At 42.0% G+C, this 24,458-nt stretch overlaps 3 non-coding genes across 3 annotated transcripts; all 3 read right to left on the bottom strand.

The window, feature by feature from the left end:
- Positions 1–993: 993 nt before the first annotated feature.
- trnan-guu (transfer RNA asparagine (anticodon GUU)) lies at positions 994–1,067 on the bottom strand. Its single transcript has one exon. It is a non-coding gene; the product is annotated as a tRNA-Asn (tRNA).
- Positions 1,068–2,168: 1,101 nt separating this feature from the next.
- trnan-guu (transfer RNA asparagine (anticodon GUU)) lies at positions 2,169–2,242 on the bottom strand. Its single transcript has one exon. It is a non-coding gene; the product is annotated as a tRNA-Asn (tRNA).
- A 1,093-nt stretch (positions 2,243–3,335) lies between these two features.
- On the bottom strand, positions 3,336–3,409 carry trnan-guu (transfer RNA asparagine (anticodon GUU)). Its single transcript has one exon. It is a non-coding gene; the product is annotated as a tRNA-Asn (tRNA).
- Between the last annotated feature and the right edge of the window lie 21,049 nt (positions 3,410–24,458).

Raw genomic sequence — 24,458 nt, 5'->3', positions numbered from 1 at the left:
TTAGGGGACTGACTCCGGAAGAATGATGAAGTGGCTAGTCACTTTCATGGCGTATAGGCATACATTTACACACAAACACACTGGACCAACATTGTCCTTCTCGCGAGATAAATATAAATAATATGTTTTTTCATACCAGATTGACATCATTTACGTTGTCATACTAGCCAGATGAATAAGAATAAATTATATGTTCCTTGGAGAACACAGAATGATCAAGCTATTGAGTAACAGAAGATCAGAGACCATTGACAGCCATTTTACCAGTAGGTATAGTAACTTGTCATCTTTCATGTTCAACAACACACCAATCACATGTTACAACAGGAAACACAGCAGGTCAAAAGCAAGCTTACTGTAAGGCCAGGAAGGTCTTCCATATCACTAGAAATAGAAAGACAGCATCCCTGGGTGGGCTCAAATCACCAACTTTTAAATGAACAGTCTAACGCGCCAACAAATTGCACCACAGAGACTTCCGGTTATACTGACCCTCAGCAAGCCAAAGTCTCATGGAAGCTCACGCCAAGTCAGGAAGGGGGACTTCACAATCTGAAAAATGTCATGCCTGGGTGGTGTCAAAGCACCAACCTTTAGATTGACAGTCAAACACACTAACTGATTGCACGAGAGAGGCTTGTGTTGGCATTGACCCTCAGCACGGCAATTTAACAGGAATCTCATAACAGGTACAGGACGTCACATCGACATCATGGAGCACAACAAACTGAAACTGGTTATACTGACCCTCAGCAAGCCAAAGTCTCATGGAAGCTCACGCCAAGTCAGGAAGGGGGACTTCACAATCTGAAAAATGTCATGCCTGGGTGGTGTCAAAGCACCAACCTTTAGATTGACAGTCAAACACACTAACTGATTGCACGAGAGAGGCTTGTGTTGGCATTGACCCTCAGCACGGCAATTTAACAGGAATCTCATAACAGGTACAGGACGTCACATCGACATCATGGAGCACAACAAACTGAAAACTGTCGTCCCTGGGTGGGCTCGAACCACCAACCTTTAGATTAACAGTCTAACGCGCTAACCAATTGCGCCACAGAGACTTGTGGTGTATTTAATACTGACGCTAGATCGCTGGCCATTTGTGCTCTCATCCAACTGAACATGGAGTTTACGAAACAACAACACTTTGTTCCAATGGTTGTGTTAACGTGCATCGAAAGTGCAGCAACATTTTCAAGGAAGTAGCCCTGTAGTTTTCTAATGTTCGTTAGCTTTTTGAATGGCCTTAAAAGGGCAAAGATGTAGCGCAATGTTCGTCAGCGCAACATTATATTAAAAGGCATCTGGCAGGAGTAAATTCAGCCACAATCACAAATATATTATGATAAATATATATTTTAAACAACTGCATTTTCACAAATGTAATATATAATCGCCAAGCCCATTCAAAAATAATTAGGGGACTGACTCCGGAAGAATGATGAAGTGGCTAGTCACTTTCATGGCGTATAGGCATACATTTACACACAAACACACTGGACCAACAATGTCCTTCTTGCGAGATAAATATAAATAATATGTTTTTTCATACCAGATTGACATCATTTACGTTGTCATACTAGCCAGATTAATAAGAATAAATTATATGTTCCTTGGAGAACACAGAATGATCAAGCTATTGAGTAACAGAAGATCAGAGACCATTGACAGCCATTTTACCAGTAGTTATAGTAACTTGTCATCTTTCATGTTCAACAACACACCAATCACATGTTACAACAGGAAACACAGCAGGTCAAAAGCAAGCTTACTGTAAGGCCAGGAAGGTCTTCCATATCACTAGAAATAGAAAGACAGCATCCCTGGGTGGGCTCAAATCACCAACTTTTAAATGAACAGTCTAACGCGCCAACAAATTGCACCACAGAGACTTGTGGTTATACTGACCCTCAGCAGGCCAAAGTCTCATGGAAGCTCACGCCAAGTCAGGAAGGGTCAGTTCACATCTCCACAATCTGAAAAATGTCATCCCTGGGTGGTGTCAAAGCACCAACCTTTAGATTGACAGTCAAACACACTAACTGATTGCACGAGAGAGGCTTGTGTTGGCATTGACCCTCAGCACGGCAATTTAACAGGAATCTCATAACAGGTACAGGACGTCACATCGACATCATGGAGCACAACAAACTGAAAACTGTCGTCCCTGGGTGGGCTCGAACCACCAACCTTTAGATTAACAGTCTAACGCGCTAACCAATTGCGCCACAGAGACTTGTGGTGTATTTAATACTGACGCTAGATCGCTGGCCATTTGTGCTCTCATCCAACTGAACATGGAGTTTACGAAACAACAACACTTTGTTCCAATGGTTGTGTTAACGTGCATCGAAAGTGCAGCAACATTTTCAAGGAAGTAGCCCTGTAGTTTTCTAATGTTTGTTAGCTGTTTGAATGGCCTTAAAAGGGCAAAGATGTAGCGCAATGTTCGTCAGCGCAACATTATATTAAAAGGCATCTGGCAGGAGTAAATTCAGCCACAATCACAAATATATTATGATAAATATATATTTTAAACAACTGCATTTTCACAAATGTAATATATAATCGCCAAGCCCATTCAAAAATAATTAGGGGACTGACTCCGGAAGAATGATGAAGTGGCTAGTCACTTTCATGGCGTATAGGCATACATTTACACACAAACACACTGGACCAACATTGTCCTTCTCGCGAGATAAATATAAATAATATGTTTTTTCATACCAGATTGACATCATTTACGTTGTCATACTAGCCAGATGAATAAGAATAAATTATATGTTCCTTGGAGAACACAGAATGATCAAGCTATTGAGTAACAGAAGATCAGAGACCATTGACAGCCATTTTACCAGTAGGTATAGTAACTTGTCATCTTTCATGTTCAACAACACACCAATCACATGTTACAACAGGAAACACAGCAGGTCAAAAGCAAGCTTACTGTAAGGCCAGGAAGGTCTTCCATATCACTAGAAATAGAAAGACAGCATCCCTGGGTGGGCTCAAATCACCAACTTTTAAATGAACAGTCTAACGCGCCAACAAATTGCACCACAGAGACTTGTGGTTATACTGACCCTCAGCAAGCCAAAGTCTCATGGAAGCTCACGCCAAGTCAGGAAGGGGGACTTCACAATCTGAAAAATGTCATACCTGGGTGGTGTCAAAGCACCAACCTTTAGATTGACAGTCAAACACACTAACTGATTGCACGAGAGAGGCTTGTGTTGGCATTGACCCTCAGCACGGCAATTTAACAGGAATCTCATAACAGGTACAGGACGTCACATCGACATCATGGAGCACAACAAACTGAAAACTGTCGTCCCTGGGTGGGCTCGAACCACCAACCTTTAGATTAACAGTCTAACGCGCTAACCAATTGCGCCACAGAGACTTGTGGTGTATTTAATACTGACGCTATATCGTTGGCCATTTGTACTCTCATCCAACTGAACATGGAGTTTACGAAACAACAACACTTTGTTCCAATGGTTGTGTCAACGTGCATCGAAAGTGCAGCAACATTTTCTAGGAAGTAGCCCTGTAGTCTTCTAATGTTTGTTAGCTGTTTGAATGGCCTTAAAAGGGCAAAGATGTAGCGCAATGTTCGTCAGCGCAACATTATATTAAAAGGCATCTGGCAGGAGTAAATTCAGCCACAATCACAAATATATTATGATAAATATATATTTTAAACAACTGCATTTTCACAAATGTAATATATAATCGCCAAGCCCATTCAAGAATAATTAGGGGACTGACTCCGGAAGAATGATGAAGTGGCTAGTCACTTTCATGGCGTATAGGCATACATTTACACACAAACACACTGGACCAACATTGTCCTTCTCGCGAGATAAATATAAATAATACGTTTTTTCATACCAGATTGACATCATTTACATTGTCATACTAGCCAGATGAATAAGAATGAATTATATGTTCCTTGGAGAACACAGAATGATCAAGCTATTGAGTAACAGAAGATCAGAGACCATTGACAGCCATTTTACCAGTAGGTATAGTAAGTTGTCATCTTTCATGTTCAACAACACACCAATCACATGTTACAACAGGAAACACAGCAGGTCAAAAGCAAGCTTACTGTAAGGCCAGGAAGGTCTTCCATATCACTAGAAATAGAAAGACAGCATCCCTGGGTGGGCTCAAATCACCAACTTTTAAATGAACAGTCTAACGCGCCAACAAATTGCACCACAGAGACTTGTGGTATTACTGACCCTCAGCAGGCCAAAGTCTCATGGAAGCTCACGCCAAGTCAGGAAGGGGGACTTCACAATCTGAAAAATGTCATCCCTGGGTGGTGTCAAAGCACCAACCTTTAGATTGACAGTCAAACACACTAACTGATTGCACGAGAGAGGCTTGTGTTGGCATTGACCCTCAGCACGGCAATTTAACAGGAATCTCATAACAGGTACAGGACGTCACATCGACATCATGGAGCACAACAAACTGAAAACTGTCGTCCCTGGGTGGGCTTGAACCACCAACCTTTAGATTAAAAGTCTAACGCACTAACCAATTGCGCCACAGAGACTTGTGGTGTATTTAATCCTGACTCTAGATCACTGGCCATTCGTGCTCTCATCCAACTGAACATGGAGTTTACGAAACAACAACACTTTGTTCCAATGGTTGTGTTAACGTGCATCGAAAGTGCAGCAACATTTTCAAGGAAGTAGCCCTGTAGTTTTCTAATGTTTGTTAGCTTTTTGAATGGCCTTAAAAGGGCAAAGATGAAGCGCAATGTTCGTCAGCGCAACATTATATTAAAAGGCATCTGGCAGGAGTAAATTCAGCCACAATCACAAATATATTATGATAAATATATATTTTAAACAACTGCATTTTCACAAATGTAATATATAATCGCCAAGCCCATTCAAAAATAATTAGGGGACTGACTCCGGAAGAATGATGAAGTGGCTAGTCACTTTCATGGCGTATAGGCATACATTTACACACAAACACACTGGACCAACATTGTCCTTCTCGCGAGATAAATATAAATAATACGTTTTTTCATACCAGATTGACATAATTTACGTTGTCATACTAGCCAGATTAATAAGAATAAATGATATGTTCCTTGGAGAACACAGAATGATCAAGCTATTGAGTAACAGAAGATCAGAGACCATTGACAGCCATTTTACCAGTAGGTATAGTAACTTGTCATCTTTCACGTTCAACAACACACCAATCACATGTTACAACAGGAAACACAGCAGGTCAAAAGCAAGCTTACTGTAAGGCCAGGAAGGTCTTCCATATCACTAGAAATAGAAAGACAGCATCCCTGGGTGGGCTCAAATCACCAACTTTTAAATGAACAGTCTAACGCGGCAACAAATTGCACCACAGAGACTTGTGGTTATACTGACCCTCAGCAGGCCAAAGTCTCATGGAAGCTCACGCCAAGTCAGGAAGGGGGACTTCACAATCTGAAAAATGTCATCCCTGGGTGGTGTCAAAGCACCAACCTTTAGATTGACAGTCAAACACACTAACTGATTGCACGAGAGAGGCTTGTGTTGGCATTGACCCTCAGCACGGCAATGTAACAGGAATCTCATAACAGGTAAAGGACATCACATCGATATCATGGAGCACAACAAACTGTCTTCCCTGGGTGGGCTCGAACCACCAACCTTTAGATTAACAGTCTAACGCACTAACCAATTGCGCCACAGAGACTTGTGGTGTATTTAATACTGACGCTAGATCGCTGGCCATTTGTACTCTCATCCAACTGAACATGGAGTTTACGAAACAACAACACTTTGTTCCAATGGTTGTGTTAACGTGCATCGAAAGTGCAGCAACATTTTCAAGGAAGTAGCCCTGTAGTTTTCTAATGTTTGTTAGCTTTTTGAATGGCCTTAAAAGGGCAAAGATGTAGCGCAATGTTCGTCAGCGCAACATTATATTAAAAGGCATCTGGCAGGAGTAAATTCAGCCACAATCACAAATATATTATGATAAATATATATTTTAAACAACTGCATTTTCACAAATGTAATATATAATCGCCAAGCCCATTCAAAAATAATTAGGGGACTGACTCCGGAAGAATGATGAAGTGGCTAGTCACTTTCATGGCGTATAGGCATACATTTACACACAAACACACTGGACCAACATTGTCCTTCTCGCGAGATAAATATAAATAATACGTTTTTTCATACCAGATTGACATAATTTACGTTGTCATACTAGCCAGATTAATAAGAATAAATGATATGTTCCTTGGAGAACACAGAATGATCAAGCTATTGAGTAACAGAAGATCAGAGACCATTGACAGCCATTTTACCAGTAGGTATAGTAACTTGTCATCTTTCACGTTCAACAACACACCAATCACATGTTACAACAGGAAACACAGCAGGTCAAAAGCAAGCTTACTGTAAGGCCAGGAATGTCTTCCATATCACTAGAAATAGAAAGACAGCATCCCTGGGTGGGCTCAAATCACCAACTTTTAAATGAACAGTCTAACGCGCCAACAAATTGCACCACAGAGACTTGTGGTTATACTGACCCTCAGCAGGCCAAAGTCTCATGGAAGCTCACGCCAAGTCAGGAAGGGGGACTTCACAATCTGAAAAATGTCATCCCTGGGTGGTGTCAAAGCACCAACCTTTAGATTGACAGTCAAACACACTAACTGATTGCACGAGAGAGGCTTGTGTTGGCATTGACCCTCAGCACGGCAATGTAACAGGAATCTCATAACAGGTAAAGGACATCACATCGATATCATGGAGCACAACAAACTGTCATCCCTGGGTGGGCTCGAACCACCAACCTTTAGATTAACAGTCTAACGCGCTAACCAATTGCGCCACAGAGACTTGTGGTGTATTTAATACTGACGCTAGATCGCTGGCCATTTGTACTCTCATCCAACTGAACATGGAGTTTACGAAACAACAACACTTTGTTCCAATGGTTGTGTTAACGTGCATCGAAAGTGCAGCAACATTTTCAAGGAAGTAGCCCTGTAGTTTTCTAATGTTTGTTAGCTTTTTGAATGGCCTTAAAAGGGCAAAGATGTAGCGCAATGTTCGTCAGCGCAACATTATATTAAAAGGCATCTGGCAGGAGTAAATTCAGCCACAATCACAAATATATTATGATAAATATATATTTTAAACAACTGCATTTTCACAAATGTAATATATAATCGCCAAGCCCATTCAAAAATAATTAGGGGACTGACTCCGGAAGAATGATGAAGTGGCTAGTCACTTTCATGGCGTATAGGCATACATTTACACACAAACACACTGGACCAACATTGTCCTTCTCGCGAGATAAATATAAATAATACGTTTTTTCATACCAGATTGACATAATTTACGTTGTCATACTAGCCAGATTAATAAGAATAAATGATATGTTCCTTGGAGAACACAGAATGATCAAGCTATTGAGTAACAGAAGATCAGAGACCATTGACAGCCATTTTACCAGTAGGTATAGTAACTTGTCATCTTTCACGTTCAACAACACACCAATCACATGTTACAACAGGAAACACAGCAGGTCAAAAGCAAGCTTACTGTAAGGCCAGGAATGTCTTCCATATCACTAGAAATAGAAAGACAGCATCCCTGGGTGGGCTCAAATCACCAACTTTTAAATGAACAGTCTAACGCGCCAACAAATTGCACCACAGAGACTTGTGGTTATACTGACCCTCAGCAGGCCAAAGTCTCATGGAAGCTCACGCCAAGTCAGGAAGGGGGACTTCACAATCTGAAAAATGTCATCCCTGGGTGGTGTCAAAGCACCAACCTTTAGATTGACAGTCAAACACACTAACTGATTGCACGAGAGAGGCTTGTGTTGGCATTGACCCTCAGCACGGCAATGTAACAGGAATCTCATAACAGGTAAAGGACATCACATCGATATCATGGAGCACAACAAACTGTCATCCCTGGGTGGGCTCGAACCACCAACCTTTAGATTAACAGTCTAACGCGCTAACCAATTGCGCCACAGAGACTTGTGGTGTATTTAATACTGACGCTAGATCGCTGGCCATTTGTACTCTCATCCAACTGAACATGGAGTTTACGAAACAACAACACTTTGTTCCAATGGTTGTGTTAACGTGCATCGAAAGTGCAGCAACATTTTCAAGGAAGTAGCCCTGTAGTTTTCTAATGTTTGTTAGCTTTTTGAATGGCCTTAAAAGGGCAAAGATGTAGCGCAATGTTCGTCAGCGCAACATTATATTAAAAGGCATCTGGCAGGAGTAAATTCAGCCACAATCACAAATATATTATGATAAATATATATTTTAAACAACTGCATTTTCACAAATGTAATATATAATCGCCAAGCCCATTCAAAAATAATTAGGGGACTGACTCCGGAAGAATGATGAAGTGGCTAGTCACTTTCATGGCGTATAGGCATACATTTACACACAAACACACTGGACCAACATTGTCCTTCTCGCGAGATAAATATAAATAATACGTTTTTTCATACCAGATTGACATAATTTACGTTGTCATACTAGCCAGATTAATAAGAATAAATGATATGTTCCTTGGAGAACACAGAATGATCAAGCTATTGAGTAACAGAAGATCAGAGACCATTGACAGCCATTTTACCAGTAGGTATAGTAACTTGTCATCTTTCACGTTCAACAACACACCAATCACATGTTACAACAGGAAACACAGCAGGTCAAAAGCAAGCTTACTGTAAGGCCAGGAATGTCTTCCATATCACTAGAAATAGAAAGACAGCATCCCTGGGTGGGCTCAAATCACCAACTTTTAAATGAACAGTCTAACGCGCCAACAAATTGCACCATAGAGACTTGTGGTTATACTGACCCTCAGCAGGCCAAAGTCTCATGGAAGCTCACGCCAAGTCAGGAAGGGGGACTTCACAATCTGAAAAATGTCATCCCTGGGTGGTGTCAAAGCACCAACCTTTAGATTGACAGTCAAACACACTAACTGATTGCACGAGAGAGGCTTGTGTTGGCATTGACCCTCAGCACGGCAATGTAACAGGAATCTCATAACAGGTAAAGGACATCACATCGATATCATGGAGCACAACAAACTGTCATCCCTGGGTGGGCTCGAACCACCAACCTTTAGATTAACAGTCTAACGCGCTAACCAATTGCGCCACAGAGACTTGTGGTGTATTTAATACTGACGCTAGATCGCTGGCCATTTGTACTCTCATCCAACTGAACATGGATTTTACGAAACAACAACACTTTGTTCCAATGGTTGTGTTAACGTGCATCGAAAGTGCAGCAACATTTTCAAGGAAGTAGCCCTGTAGTTTTCTAATGTTTGTTAGCTGTTTGAATGGCCTTAAAAGGGCAAAGATGTAGCGCAATGTTCGTCAGCGCAACATTATATTAAAAGGCATCTGGCAGGAGTAAATTCAGCCACAATCACAAATATATTATGATAAATATATATTTTAAACAACTGCATTTTCACAAATGTAATATATAATCGCCAAGCCCATTCAAAAATAATTAGGGGACTGACTCCGGAAGAATGATGAAGTGGCTAGTCACTTTCATGGCGTATAGGCATGCATTTACACACAAACACACTGGACCAACATTGTCCTTCTCGCGAGATAAATATAAATAATATGTTTTTTCATACCAGATTGACATCATTTACGTTGTCATACTAGCCAGATGAATAAGAATAAATGATATGTTCCTTGGAGAACACAGAATGATCAAGCTATTGAGTAACAGAAGATCAGAGACCATTGACAGCCATTTTACCAGTAGGTATAGTAAGTTGTCATCTTTCATGTTCAACAACACACCAATCACATGTTACAACAGGAAACACAGCAGGTCAAAAGCAAGCTTACTGTAAGGCCAGGAAGGTCTTCCATATCACTAGAAATAGAAAGACAGCATCCCTGGGTGGGCTCAAATCACCAACTTTTAAATTAACAGTCTAACGCGCCAACAAATTGCACCACAGAGACTTGTGGTTATACTGACCCTCAGCAGGCCAAAGTCTCATGGAAGCTCACGCCAAAGTCAGGAAGGGGGACTTCACAATCTGAAAAATGTCATCCATGGGTGGTGTCAAAGCACCAACCTTTAGATTGACAGTCAAACACACTAACTGATTGCACGAGAGAAGCTTGTGTTGGCATTGACCCTCAGCACGGCAATGTAACAGGAATCTCATAACAGGTACAGGACGTCACATCGACATCATGGAGCACAACAAACTGAAAACTGTAGTCCCTGGGTGGGCTCGAACCACCAACCTTTACATTAACAGTCTAAGGCGCTAACCAATTGCGCCAGAGAGACTTGTGGTGTATTTAATACTGACGCTAGATCGCTGGCCATTTGTGCTCTCATCCAACTGAACATGGAGTTTACGAAACAACAACACTTTGTTCCAATGGTTGTGTTAACGTGCATCGAAAGTGCAGCAACATTTTCAAGGAAGTAGCCCTGTAGTTTTCTAATGTTTGTTAGCTTTTTGAATGGCCTTAAAAGGGCAAAGATGTAGCGCAATGTTCGTCAGCGCAACATTATATTAAAAGGCATCTGGCAGGAGTAAATTCAGCCACAATCACAAATATATTATGATAAATATATATTTTAAACAACTGCATTTTCACAAATGTAATATATAATCGCCAAGCCCATTCAAAAATAATTAGGGGACTGACTCCGGAAGAATGATGAAGTGGCTAGTCACTTTCATGGCGTATAGGCATACATTTACACACAAACACACTGGACCAACATTGTCCTTCTCGCGAGATAAATATAAATAATATGTTTTTTCATACCAGATTGACATCATTTACGTTGTCATACTAGCCAGATGAATAAGAATAAATTATATGTTCCTTGGAGAACACAGAATGATCAAGCTATTGAGTAACAGAAGATCAGAGACCATTGACAGCCATTTTACCAGTAGGTATAGTAACTTGTCATCTTTCATGTTCAACAACACACCAATCACATGTTACAACAGGAAACACAGCAGGTCAAAAGCAAGCTTACTGTAAGGCCAGGAAGGTCTTCCATATAACTAGAAATAGAAAGACAGCATCCCTGGGTGGGCTCAAATCACCAACTTTTAAATGAACAGTCTAACGCGCCAACAAATTGCACCACAGAGACTTGTGGTTATACTGACCCTCAGCAGGCCAAAGTCTCATGGAAGCTCACGCCAAAGTCAGGAAGGGGGACTTCACCATCTGAAAAATGTCATCCCTGGGTGGTGTCAAAGCACCAACCTTTAGATTGACAGTCAAACACACTAACTGATTGCACGAGAGAGGCTTGTGTTGGCATTGACCCTCAGCACGGCAATTTAACAGGAATCTCATAACAGGTACAGGACGTCACATCGACATCATGGAGCACAACAAACTGAAAACTGTCGTCCCTGGGTGGGCTCAAACCACCAACCTTTAGATTAACAGTCTAACGCGCTAACCAATTGCGTCACAGAGACTTGTGGTGTATTTAATACTGACGCTAGATCGCTGGCCATTAGTGCTCTCATCCAACTGAACATGGAGTTTACGAAACAACAACACTTTGTTCCAATGGTTGTGTTAACGTGCATCGAAAGTGCAGCAACATTTTCAAGGAAGTAGCCCTGTAGTTTTCTAATGTTTGTTAGCTTTTTGAATGGCCTTAAAAGGGCAAAGATGTAGCGCAATGTTCGTCAGCACAACATTATATTAAAAGGCATCTGGCAGGAGTAAATTCAGCCACAATCACAAATATATTATGATAAATATATATTTTAAACAACTGCATTTTCACAAATGTAATATATAATCGCCAAGCCCATTCAAAAATAATTAGGGGACTGACTCCGGAAGAATGATGAAGTGGCTAGTCACTTTCATGGCGTATAGGCATACATTTACACACAAACACACTGGACCAACATTGTCCTTCTCGCGAGATAAATATAAATAATATGTTTTTTCATACCAGATTGACATCATTTACGTTGTCATACTAGCCAGATGAATAAGAATAAATTATATGTTCCTTGGAGAACACAGAATGATCAAGCTATTGAGTAACAGAAGATCAGAGACCATTGACAGCCATTTTACCAGTAGGTATAGTAACTTGTCATCTTTCATGTTCAACAACACACCAATCACATGTTACAACAGGAAACACAGCAGGTCAAAAGCAAGCTTACTGTAAGGCCAGGAAGGTCTTCCATATCACTAGAAATAGAAAGACAGCATCCCTGGGTGGGCTCAAATCACCAACTTTTAAATTAACAGTCTAACGCGCCAACAAATTGCACCACAGAGACTTGTGGTTATACTGACCCTCAGCAGGCCAAAGTCTCATGGAAGCTCACGCCAAAGTCAGGAAGGGGGACTTCACAATCTGAAAAATGTCATCCCTGGGTGGTGTCAAAGCACCAACCTTTAGATTGACAGTCAAACACACTAACTGATTGCACGAGAGAAGCTTGTGTTGGCATTGACCCTCAGCACGGCAATGTAACAGGAATCTCATAACAGGTACAGGACGTCACATCGACATCATGGAGCACAACAAACTGAAAACTGTCGTCCCTGGGTGGGCTCGAACCACCAACCTTTACATTAACAGTCTAAGGCGCTAACCAATTGCGCCAGAGAGACTTGTGGTGTATTTAATATTGACGCTAGATCGCTGGCCATTTGTGCTCTCATCCAACTGAACATGGAGTTTACGAAACAACAACACTTTGTTCCAATGGTTGTGTTAACGTGCATCGAAAGTGCAGCAACATTTTCAAGGAAGTAGCCCTGTAGTTTTCTAATGTTTGTTAGCTTTTTGAATGGCCTTAAAAGGGCAAAGATGTAGCGCAATGTTCGTCAGCGCAACATTATATTAAAAGGCATCTGGCAGGAGTAAATTCAGCCACAATCACAAATATATTATGATAAATATATATTTTAAACAACTGCATTTTCACAAATGTAATATATAATCGCCAAGCCCATTCAAAAATAATTAGGGGACTGACTCCGGAAGAATGATGAAGTGGCTAGTCACTTTCATGGCGTATAGGCATACATTTACACACAAACACACTGGACCAACATTGTCCTTCTCGCGAGATAAATATAAATAATATGTTTTTTCATACCAGATTGACATCATTTACGTTGTCATACTAGCCAGATGAATAAGAATAAATTAGATGTTCCTTGGAGAACACAGAATGATCAAGCTATTGAGTAACAGAAGATCAGAGACCATTGACAGCCATTTTACCAGTAGGTATAGTAACTTGTCATCTTTCATGTTCAACAACACACCAATCACATGTTACAACAGGAAACACAGCAGGTCAAAAGCAAGCTTACTGTAAGGCCAGGAAGGTCTTCCATATCACTAGAAATAGAAAGACAGCATCCCTGGGTGGGCTCAAATCACCAACTTTTAAATTAACAGTCTAACGCGCCAACAAATTGCACCACAGAGACTTGTGGTTATACTGACCCTCAGCAGGCCAAAGTCTCATGGAAGCTCACGCCAAAGTCAGGAAGGGGGACTTCACAATCTGAAAAATGTCATCCCTGGGTGGTGTCAAAGCACCAACCTTTAGATTGACAGTCAAACACACTAACTGATTGCACGAGAGAAGCTTGTGTTGGCATTGACCCTCAGCACGGCAATGTAACAGGAATCTCATAACAGGTACAGGACGTCACATCGACATCATGGAGCACAACAAACTGAAAACTGTCGTCCCTGGGTGGGCTCGAACCACCAACCTTTACATTAACAGTCTAAGGCGCTAACCAATTGCGCCAGAGAGACTTGTGGTGTATTTAATATTGACGCTAGATCGCTGGCCATTTGTGCTCTCATCCAACTGAACATGGAGTTTACGAAACAACAACACTTTGTTCCAATGGTTGTGTTAACGTGCATCGAAAGTGCAGCAACATTTTCAAGGAAGTAGCCCTGTAGTTTTCTAATGTTTGTTAGCTTTTTGAATGGCCTTAAAAGGGCAAAGATGTAGCGCAATGTTCGTCAGCGCAACATTATATTAAAAGGCATCTGGCAGGAGTAAATTCAGCCACAATCACAAATATATTATGATAAATATATATTTTAAACAACTGCATTTTCACAAATGTAATATATAATCGCCAAGCCCATTCAAAAATAATTAGGGGACTGACTCCGGAAGAATGATGAAGTGGCTAGTCACTTTCATGGCGTATAGGCATACATTTACACACAAACACACTGGACCAACATTGTCCTTCTCGCGAGATAAATATAAATAATATGTTTTTTCATACCAGATTGACATCATTTACGTTGTCATACTAGCCAGATGAATAAGAATAAATTAGATGTTCCTTGGAGAACACAGAATGATCAAGCTATTGAGTAACAGAAGATCAGAGACCATTGACAGCCATTTTACCAGTAGGTATAGTAACTTGTCATCTTTCATGTTCAACAACACACCAATCACATGTTACAACAGGAAACACAGCAGGTCAAAAGCAAGCTTACTGTAAGGCCAGGAAGGTCTTCCATATCACTAGAAATAGAAAGACAGCATCCCTGGGTGGGCTCAAATCACCAACATTTAAATTAACAGTCTAACGCGCCAACAAATTGCACCACAGAGACTTGTGGTTATACTGACCCTCAGCAGGCCAAAGTCTCATGGAAGCTCACGCCAAGTCAGGAAGGGGGACTTCTTGTCAGGAAGGGGGACTTGTAACTTTAAAAGGGTTAAAGTTACAGACTCTGCACTGTAAGTTACGGACTCTGCAACGTCATTTCCGGTCACGACTTGCAGACTTGTTTTTGAGTTGCTGTGCGTTTTGTTGCCAACCTGTTTTGCTACCTGACAAATTTACGGTTTTTACTTTTCAATTACCGTTTATATTTTTGTTTTTTCCTACTCAACTTTTTCACTCCGGACGCTTTATCTGGACACGATTCGTCAGGACCTCCAACAGCCGAAGCTAAGTAGTAACATTAACATGATGCCTTCTAATTGTAGTCGCTGTACTCGCCTTACGGCGAGGATAGCTGTGCTACAAGCCCAGCTTCAGACGCAATCGCTAGGCAAGGGTAATTTCAGTGTAGGAAAGGATGAAACAGCGTCTGTGCCACCAGTAAGTACAGATAGTAGTATAAATCCCCTGGCACAGTCCCCGCAGCCGGACAACTTTCTCACGGTTTCTGGAAGGAAATGCTGTAGGAACGCTCAACCGGTGTCGCTCATTCAGCCGACAGAAACTTTCAACCGGTTTTCCCCATTAAGCAGCGGGTCGGAGTCAGAGGCCGAGTCTTCTCTGGTCTCTTCTCCTCCCGTTACGGGGTCTGAGACGCCGAAGCTTCCCACCATTAGCTCTGACAAATTGAAAACTCTAGTCATTGGCGACTCCATTACCCGCAGTATTAGACTTGAGAATCATCCAGCGATCATACACTGTTTACCGGGGGGCAGGGCTACCGACGTTAAGGCTAATCTGAAGATGGTGCTGGCTAAAGCTAAAACTGGCGAGTGTAGAGAGTATAGAGATATTGTTATCCACGTCGGCACCAACGATGTTAGGATGAAACAGTCAGAGATCACCAAGCGCAACATAGCTTCTGCGTGTAAATCAGCTAGAAAGATGTGTCGGCATCGAGTAATTGTCTCTGGCCCCCTCCCAGTTAGGGGGAGTGATGAGCTCTACAGCAGAGTCTCACAACTCAATCGCTGGTTGAAAACTGTTTTCTGCCCCTCCCAAAAGATAGAATTTGTAGATAATTGGCCCTCTTTCTGGGACTCGCCCACAAACAGGACCAAGCCTGACCTGCTGAGGAGTGACGGACTCCATCCTAGCTGGAGGGGTGCTCTCATTTTATCTACCAACATAGACAGGGCTCTAACTCCTCTAGCTCCACAATGAAATAGGGTGCAGGCCAGGCAGCAGGCTGTTAGCCAGCCTGCCAGCATAGTGGAGTCTGCCACTAGCACAGTCAGTGTAGTCAGCTCAGCTATCACCATTGAGACCGTGTCTGTGCCTCGACCTAGGTTGGGCAAAACTAAACATGGCGGTGTTCGCCTTAGCAATCTCACTAGGATAAAGACCACCTCCATTCCTGTCATTATTGAAAGAGATCATGATACCTCACATCTCAAAATAGGGCTACTTAATGTTAGATCCCTTACTTCAAAGGCAATTATAGTCAATGAACTAATCACTGATCATAATCTTGATGTGATTGGCCTGACTGAAACATGGCTTAAGCCTGATGAATTTACTGTGTTAAATGAGGCCTCACCTCCTGGCTACACTAGTGACCATATCCCCCGTGCATCCCGCAAAGGCGGAGGTGTTGCTAACATTTACGATAGCAAATTTCAATTTACAAAAAAAAAAATGACGTTTTCGTCTTTTGAGCTTCTAGTCATGAAATCTATGCAGCCTACTCAATCACTTTTTATAGCTACTGTTTACAGGCCTCCTGGGCCATATACAGCGTTCCTCACTGAGTTCCCTGAATTCCTATCGGACCTTGTAGTCATAGCGGATAATATTCTAATCTTTGGTGACTTTAATATTCACATGGAAAAGTCCACAGACCCACTCCAAAAGGCTTTCGGAGCCATCATCGACTCAGTGGGTTTTGTCCAACATGTCTCTGGACCCACTCACTGTCACAGTCATACGCTGGACCTAGTTTTGTCCCATGGAATAAATGTTGTGGATCTTAATGTTTTTCCTCATAATCCTGGACTATCGGACCACCATTTTATTACGTTTGCAATTGCAACAAATAATCTGCTCAGACCCCAACCAAGGATCATCAAAAGTCGTGCTATAAATTCACAGACAACACAAAGATTCCTTGATGTCCTTCCAGACTCCTTCTGCCTACCCAAGGACGCCAGAGGACAAAAATCAGTTAACCACCTAACTGAGGAACTCAACTTAACCTTGCGCAATACCCTAGATGCAGTTGCACCCCTAAAAACTAAAAACATTTCTCATAAGAAACTAGCTCCCTGGTACACAGAAAATACCCGAGCTCTGAAGCAAGCTTCCAGAAAATTGGAACGGAAATGGCGCCACACCAAACTGGAAGTCTTCCGACTAGCTTGGAAAGACAGTACTGTGCAGTACCGAAGAGCCCTTACTGCTGCTCGATCATCCTATTTTTCTAACTTAATTGAGGAAAATAAGAACAATCCGAAATTCCTTTTTGATACTGTCGCAAAGCTAACTAAAAAGCAGCATTCCCCAAGAGAGGATGACTTTCACTTTAGCAGTGATAAATTCATGAACTTCTTTGAGGAAAAGATTATGATTATTAGAAAGCAAATTACGGACTCTTCCTTAAATCTGCGTATTCCTTCAAAGCTCAGTTGTCCTGAGTCTGCACAACTCTGCCAGGACCTAGGATCAAGAGAGACACTCAAGTGTTTTAGTACTATATCTCTTGACACAATGATGAAAATAATCATGGCCTCTAAACCTTCAAGCTGCATACTGGACCCTATTCCAACTAAACTACTGAAAGAGCTGCTTCCTGTGCTTGGCCCTACTATGTTGAACATAATAAACGGCTCTCTATCCACCGGATGTGTACCAAACTCACTAAAAGTGGCAGTAATAAAGCCTCTCTTGAAAAAGCCAAACCTTGACCCAGAAAATATAAAAAACTATCGGCCTATATCGAATCTTCCATTCCTCTCAAAAATTTTAGAAAAGGCTGTTGCGCAACAACTCACTGCCTTCCTGAAGACAAACAATGTATACGAAATGCTTCAGTCTGGTTTTAGACCCCATCATAGCACTGAGACGGCACTTGTGAAGGTGGTAAATGACATTTTAATGGCATCGGACCGAGGCTCTGCATCTGTCCTCGTGCTCCTAGACCTTAGTGCTGCTTTTGATACCATCGATCACCACATTCTTTTGGAGAGATTGGAAACCCAAATTGGTCTACACGGACAAGTTCTGGCCTGGTTTAGATCTTATCTGTCGGAAAGATATCAGTTTGTCTCTGTGAATGGTCTGTCCTCTGACAAATCAACTGTAAATTTCGGTGTTCCTCAAGGTTCCGTTTTAGGACCACTATTGTTTTCACTATATATTTTACCTCTTGGGGATGTTATTCGAAAACATAATGTTAACTTTCACTGCTATGCAGATGACACACAGCTGTACATTTCAATTAAACATGGTGAAGCCCCAAAATTGCCCTTGCTAGAAGAATGTGTTTCAGACATAAGGAAGTGGATGGCTGCAAACTTTCTACTTTTAAACTCGGACAAAACAGAGATGCTTGTTCTAGGTCCCAAGAAACAAAGAGATCTTCTGTTGAATCTGACAATTAATCTTAATGGTTGTACAGTCGTCTCAAATAAAACTGTGAAGGACCTCGGCGTTACTCTGGACCCTGATCTCTCTTTTGAAGAACATATCAAGACCATTTCAAGGACAGCTTTTTTCCATCTACGTAACATTGCAAAAATCAGGAACTTTCTGTCCAAAAATGATGCAGAAAAATTAATCCATGCTTTTGTCACTTCCAGGTTAGACTACTGCAATGCTCTACTTTCCGGCTACCCGGATAAAGCACTAAATAAACTTCAGTTAGTGCTAAATACGGCTGCTAGAATCCTGACTAGAACCAAAAAATTTGATCATATTACTCCAGTGCTAGCCTCTCTACACTGGCTTCCTGTCAAAGCAAGGGCTGATTTCAAGGTTTTACTGCTAACCTACAAAGCATTACATGGGCTTGCTCCTATCTATCTCTCTGATTTGGTCCTGCCGTACATACCTACACGTACGCTACGGTCACAAGACGCAGGCCTCCTAATTGTCCCTAGAATTTTTAAGCAAACAGCTGGAGGCAGGGCTTTCTCCTATAGAGCTCCATTTTTATGGAACGGTCTGCCTACCCATGTCAGAGACGCAAACTCGGTCTCAACCTTTAAGTCTCTACTGAAGACTCATCTCTTCAGTGGGTCATATGATTGAGTGTAGTCTGGCCCAGGAGTGGGAGGGTGAACGGAAAGGCTCTGGAGCAACGAACCACCCTTGCTGTCTCTGCCTGGCCGGTTCCCCTCTTTCCACTGGGATTCTCTGCCTCTAACCCTATTACAGGGGCTGAGTCACTGGCTTTACTGGGGCTCTCTCATGCCGTCCCTGGAGGCGGTGCGTCACCTGAGTGGGTTGAGTCACTGATGTGGTCATCCTGTCTGGGTTGGCGCCCCCCCCCCCCCCCCCCCCACTTAAGTTGTGCCGTGGCGGAGGTCTTTGTGGGCTATACTCAGCCTTGTCTCAGGATGGTAAGTTGGTGGTTGAAGATATCCCTCTAGTGGTGTGGGGGCTGTGCTTTGGCAAAGTGGGTGGGGTTATATCCTTCCTGTTTGGCCCTGTCCGGGGGTGTCCTCGGAGTGGGCCACAGTGTCTCCTGACCCCTCCTGTCTCAGCCTCCAGTATTTATGCTGCAGTAGTTTATGTGTCGGGGGGCTAGGGTCAGTTTGTTATATCTGGAGTACTTCTCCTGTCCTATTCGGTGTCCTGTGTGAATCTAAGTGTGCGTTCTCTAATTCTCTCCTTCTCTCTTTCTCTCTCTCGGAGGACCTGAGCCCTAGGACCATGCCCCAGGACTACCTGACATGATGACTCCTTGCTGTCCCCAGTCCACCTGGCTGTGCTGCTGCTCCAGTTTCAACTGTTCTGCCTTATTATTATTTGACCATGCTGATCATTTATGAACATTTGAACATCTTGGCCATGTTCTGTTATAATCTCCACCCGGCACAGCCAGAAGAGGACTGGCCATCCCACATATGCTCTCTCTAATTCTCTCTTTCTTTCTCTCTCTCGGAGGACCTGAGCCCTAGGACCATGCCCCAGGAATACCTGACATGATGACTCCTTGCTGTCCCCAGTCCACCTGACTGTGCTGCTGCTCCAGTTTCAACTATTCTGCCTTATTATTATTCGACCATGCTGGTCATTTATGAACATTTGAACATCTTGACCATGTTTTGTTATAATCTCCACCCGGCACAGCCAGAAGAGGACTGGCCACCCCACATAGCCTGGTTCCTCTCTAGGTTTCTTCCTAGGTTTTGGCCTTTCTAGGGAGTTTTTCCTAGCCACCGTGCTTCTTCACCTGCATTGCTTGCTGTTTGGGGTTTTAGGCTGGGTTTCTGTACAGCACTTTGAGATATCAGCTGATGTACGAAGGGCTATATAAAATAAATTTGATTGATTGATTGATTGACTTCACAATCTGAAAAATGTCATCCCTGGGTGGTGTCAAAGCACCAACCTTTAGATTGACAGTCAAACACACTAACTGATTGCACGAGAGAGGCTTGTGTTGGCATTGACCCTCAGCACGGCAATTTAACAGGAATCTCATAACAGGTACAGGACGTCACATCGACATCATGGAGCACAACAAACTGAAAACTGTCGTCCCTGGGTGGGCTTGAACCACCAACCTTTAGATGAACAGTCTAACGCGCTAACCAATTGCGTCACAGAGACTTGTGGTGTATTTAATACTGACGCTAGATCGCTGGCCATTAGTGCTCTCATCCAACTGAACATGGAGTTTAGGAAACAACAACACTTTGTTCCAATGGTTGTGTTAACGTGCATCGAAAGTGCAGCAACATTTTCAAGGAAGTAGCCCTGTAGTTTTCTAATGTTTGTTAGCTTTTTGAATGGCCTTAAAAGGGCAAAGATGTAGCGCAATGTTCGTCAGCGCAACATTATATTAAAAGGCATCTGGCAGGAGTAAATTCAGCCACAATCACAAATATATTATGATAAATATATATTAAACAACTGCATTTTCACAAATGTAATATATAATCGCCAAGCCCATTCAAAAATAATTAGGGGACTGACTCCGGAAGAATGATGAAGTGGCTAGTCACTTTCATGGCGTATAGGCATACATTTACACACAAACACACTGGACCAACATTGTCCATCTCGCGAGATAAATATAAATAATATGTTTTTTCATACCAGATTGACATCATTTACGTTGTCATACTAGCCAGATTAATAAGAATAAATTATATGTTCCTTGGAGAACACAGAATGATCAAGCTATTGAGTAACAGAAGATCAGAGACCATTGACAGCCATTTTACCAGTAGGTATAGTAACTTGTCATCTTTCATGTTCAACAACACACCAATCACATGTTACAACAGGAAACACAGCAGGTCAAAAGCAAGCTTACTGTAAGGCCAGGAAGGTCTTCCATATCACTAGAAATAGAAAGACAGCATCCCTGGGTGGGCTCAAATCACCAACTTTTAAATGAACAGTCTAACGCGCCAACAAATTGCACCACAGAGACTTGTGGTTATACTGACCCTCAGCAGGCCAAAGTCTCATGGAAGCTCACGCCAAGTCAGGAAGGGGGACTTCACAATCTGAAAAATGTCATCCCTGGGTGGTGTCAAAGCACCAACCTTTAGATTGACAGTCAAACACACTAACTGATTGCACGAGAGAGGCTTGTGTTGACATTGACCCTCAGCACGTCAATTTAACAGGAATCTCATAACAGGTAGTCACATCGACATCATGGAGCACAACAAACTGAAAACTGTCGACCCTGGGTGGACTCGAACCACCAACCTTTAGATCAACAGTCGAACACGCTAACCAATTGCGCCACAGAGACTTGTGTTGTATTTAATACTGACGCTAGATCGCTGGCCATTTGTGCTCTCATCCAACTGAACATGGAGTTTACGAAACAACAACACTTTGTTCCAATGGTTGTGTTAACGTGCATCGAAAGTGCAGCAACATTTTCAAGGAAGTAGCCCTGTAGTTTTCTAATGTTTGTTAGCTTTTTGAATGGCCTTAAAAGGGAAAAGATGTAGCGCAATGTTCGTCAGCGCAACATTATATTAAAAGGCATCTGGCAGGAGTAAATTCAGCCACAATCACAAATATATTATGATAAATATATATTTTAAACAACTGCATTTTCACAAATTTAATATATAATCGCCAAGCCCATTCAAAAATAATTAGGGGACTGACTCCGGAAGAATGATGAAGTGGCTAGTCACTTTCATGGCGTATAGGCATACATTTACACACAAACACACTGGACCAACATTGTCCTTCTCGCGAGATAAATATAAATAATATGTTTTTTCATACCAGATTGACATCATTTACATTGTCATACTAGCCAGATTAATAAGAATAAATGATATGTTCCTTGGAGAACACAGAATGATCAAGCTATTGAGTAACAGAAGATCAGAGACCATTGACAGCCATTTTACCAGTAGGTACAGTAACTTGTCATCTTTCATGTTCAACAACACACCAATCACATGTTACAACAGGAAACACAGCAGGTCAAAAGCAAGCTTACTGTAAGGCCAGGAAGGTCTTCCATATCACTAGAAATAGAAAGACAGCATCCCTGGGTGGGCTCAAATCACCAACTTTTAAATTAACAGTCTAACGCGCCAACAAATTGCACCACAGAGACTTGTGGTTATACTGACCCTCAGCAGGCCAAAGTCTCATGGAAGCTCACGCCAAGTCAGGAAGGGGGACTTCACAATCTGAAAAATGTCATCCCTGGGTGGTGTCAAAGCACCAACCTTTAGATTGACAGTCAAACACACTAACTGATTGCACGAGAGAGGCTTGTGTTGGCATTGACCCTCAGCAAGTCAATTTAACAGGAATCTCATAACAGGTACAGGACGTCACATCGACATCATGGAGCACAACAAACTGAAAACTGTCGTCCCTGGGTGGCCTCGAACCACCAACCTTTAGATTAACAGTCTAACGCGGTAACCAATTGCGCCACAGAGACTTGTGGTGTATATAATACTGACGCTAGATCGCTGGCCATTTGTGCTCTCATCCAACTGAACATGGAGTTTACGAAACAACAACACTTTGTTCCAATGGTTGTATTAACGTGCATCGAAAGTGCAGCAACATTTTCAAGGAAGTAGCCCTGTAGTTTTCTAATGTTTGTTAGCTTTTTGAATGGCCTTAAAAGGGAAAAGATGTAGCGCAATGTTCGTCAGCGCAACATTATATTAAAAGGCATCTGGCAGGAGTAAATTCAGCCACAATCACAAATATATTATGATAAATATATATTTTAAACAACTGCATTTTCACAAATGTAATACATAATCGCCAAGCCCATTCAAAAATAATTAGGGCACTGACTCCGGAAGAATGATGAAGGGGCTAGTCACTTTCATGGCGTATAGGCATACATTTACACACAAACACACTGGACCAACATTGTCCTTCTCGCGAGATAAATATAAATAATATGTTTTTTCATACCAGATTGACATCATTTACATTGTCATACTAGCCAGATTAATAAGAATAAATGATATGTTCCTTGGAGAACACAGAATGATCAAGCTATTGAGTAACAGAAGATCAGAGACCATTGACAGCCATTTTACCAGTAGGTATAGTAAGTTGTCATCTTTCATGTTCAACAACACACCAATCACATGTTACAACAGGAAACACAGCAGGTCAAAAGCAAGCTTACTGTAAGGCCAGGAAGGTCTTCCATATCACTAGAAATAGAAAGACAGCATCCCTGGGTGGGCTCAAATCACCAACTTTTAAATGAACAGTCTAACGCGCCAACAAATTGCACCACAGAGACTTGTGGTTATACTGACCCTCAGCAGGCCAAAGTCTCATGGAAGCTCACGCCAAGTCAGGAAGGGGGACTTCACAATCTGAAAAATGTCATCCCTGGGTGGTGTCAAAGCACCAACCTTTAGATTGACAGTCAAACACACTAACTGATTGCACGAGAGAGGCTTGTGTTGGCATTGACCCTCAGCAAGTCAATTTAACAGGAATCTCATAACAGGTACAGGACGTCACATCGACATCATGGAGCACAACAAACTGAAAACTGTCGTCCCTGGGTGGCCTCGAACCACCAACCTTTAGATTAACAGTCTAACGCGCTAACCAATTGCGCCACAGAGACTTGTGGTGTATATAATACTGACGCTAGATCGCTGGCCATTTGTGCTCTCATCCAACTGAACATGGAGTTTACGAAACAACAACACTTTGTTCCAATGGTTGTATTAACGTGCATCGAAAGTGCAGCAACATTTTCAAGGAAGTAGCCCTGTAGTTTTCTAATGTTTGTTAGCTTTTTGAATGGCCTTAAAAGGGAAAAGATGTAGCGCAATGTTCGTCAGCGCAACATTATATTAAAAGGCATCTGGCAGGAGTAAATTCAGCCACAATCACAAATATATTATGATAAATATATATTTTAAACAACTGCATTTTCACAAATGTAATACATAATCGCCAAGCCCATTCAAAAATAATTA

This window comes from Oncorhynchus mykiss, chromosome 21, assembly GCF_057628025.1.
Source record: "Oncorhynchus mykiss isolate SJ-2025 chromosome 21, ASM5762802v1, whole genome shotgun sequence".
Lineage (NCBI taxonomy): Eukaryota > Metazoa > Chordata > Actinopteri > Salmoniformes > Salmonidae > Oncorhynchus > Oncorhynchus mykiss.
Note: the sequence above shows the minus strand (reverse complement) of the source record. Positions and strands in the feature narration are given on the sequence as shown.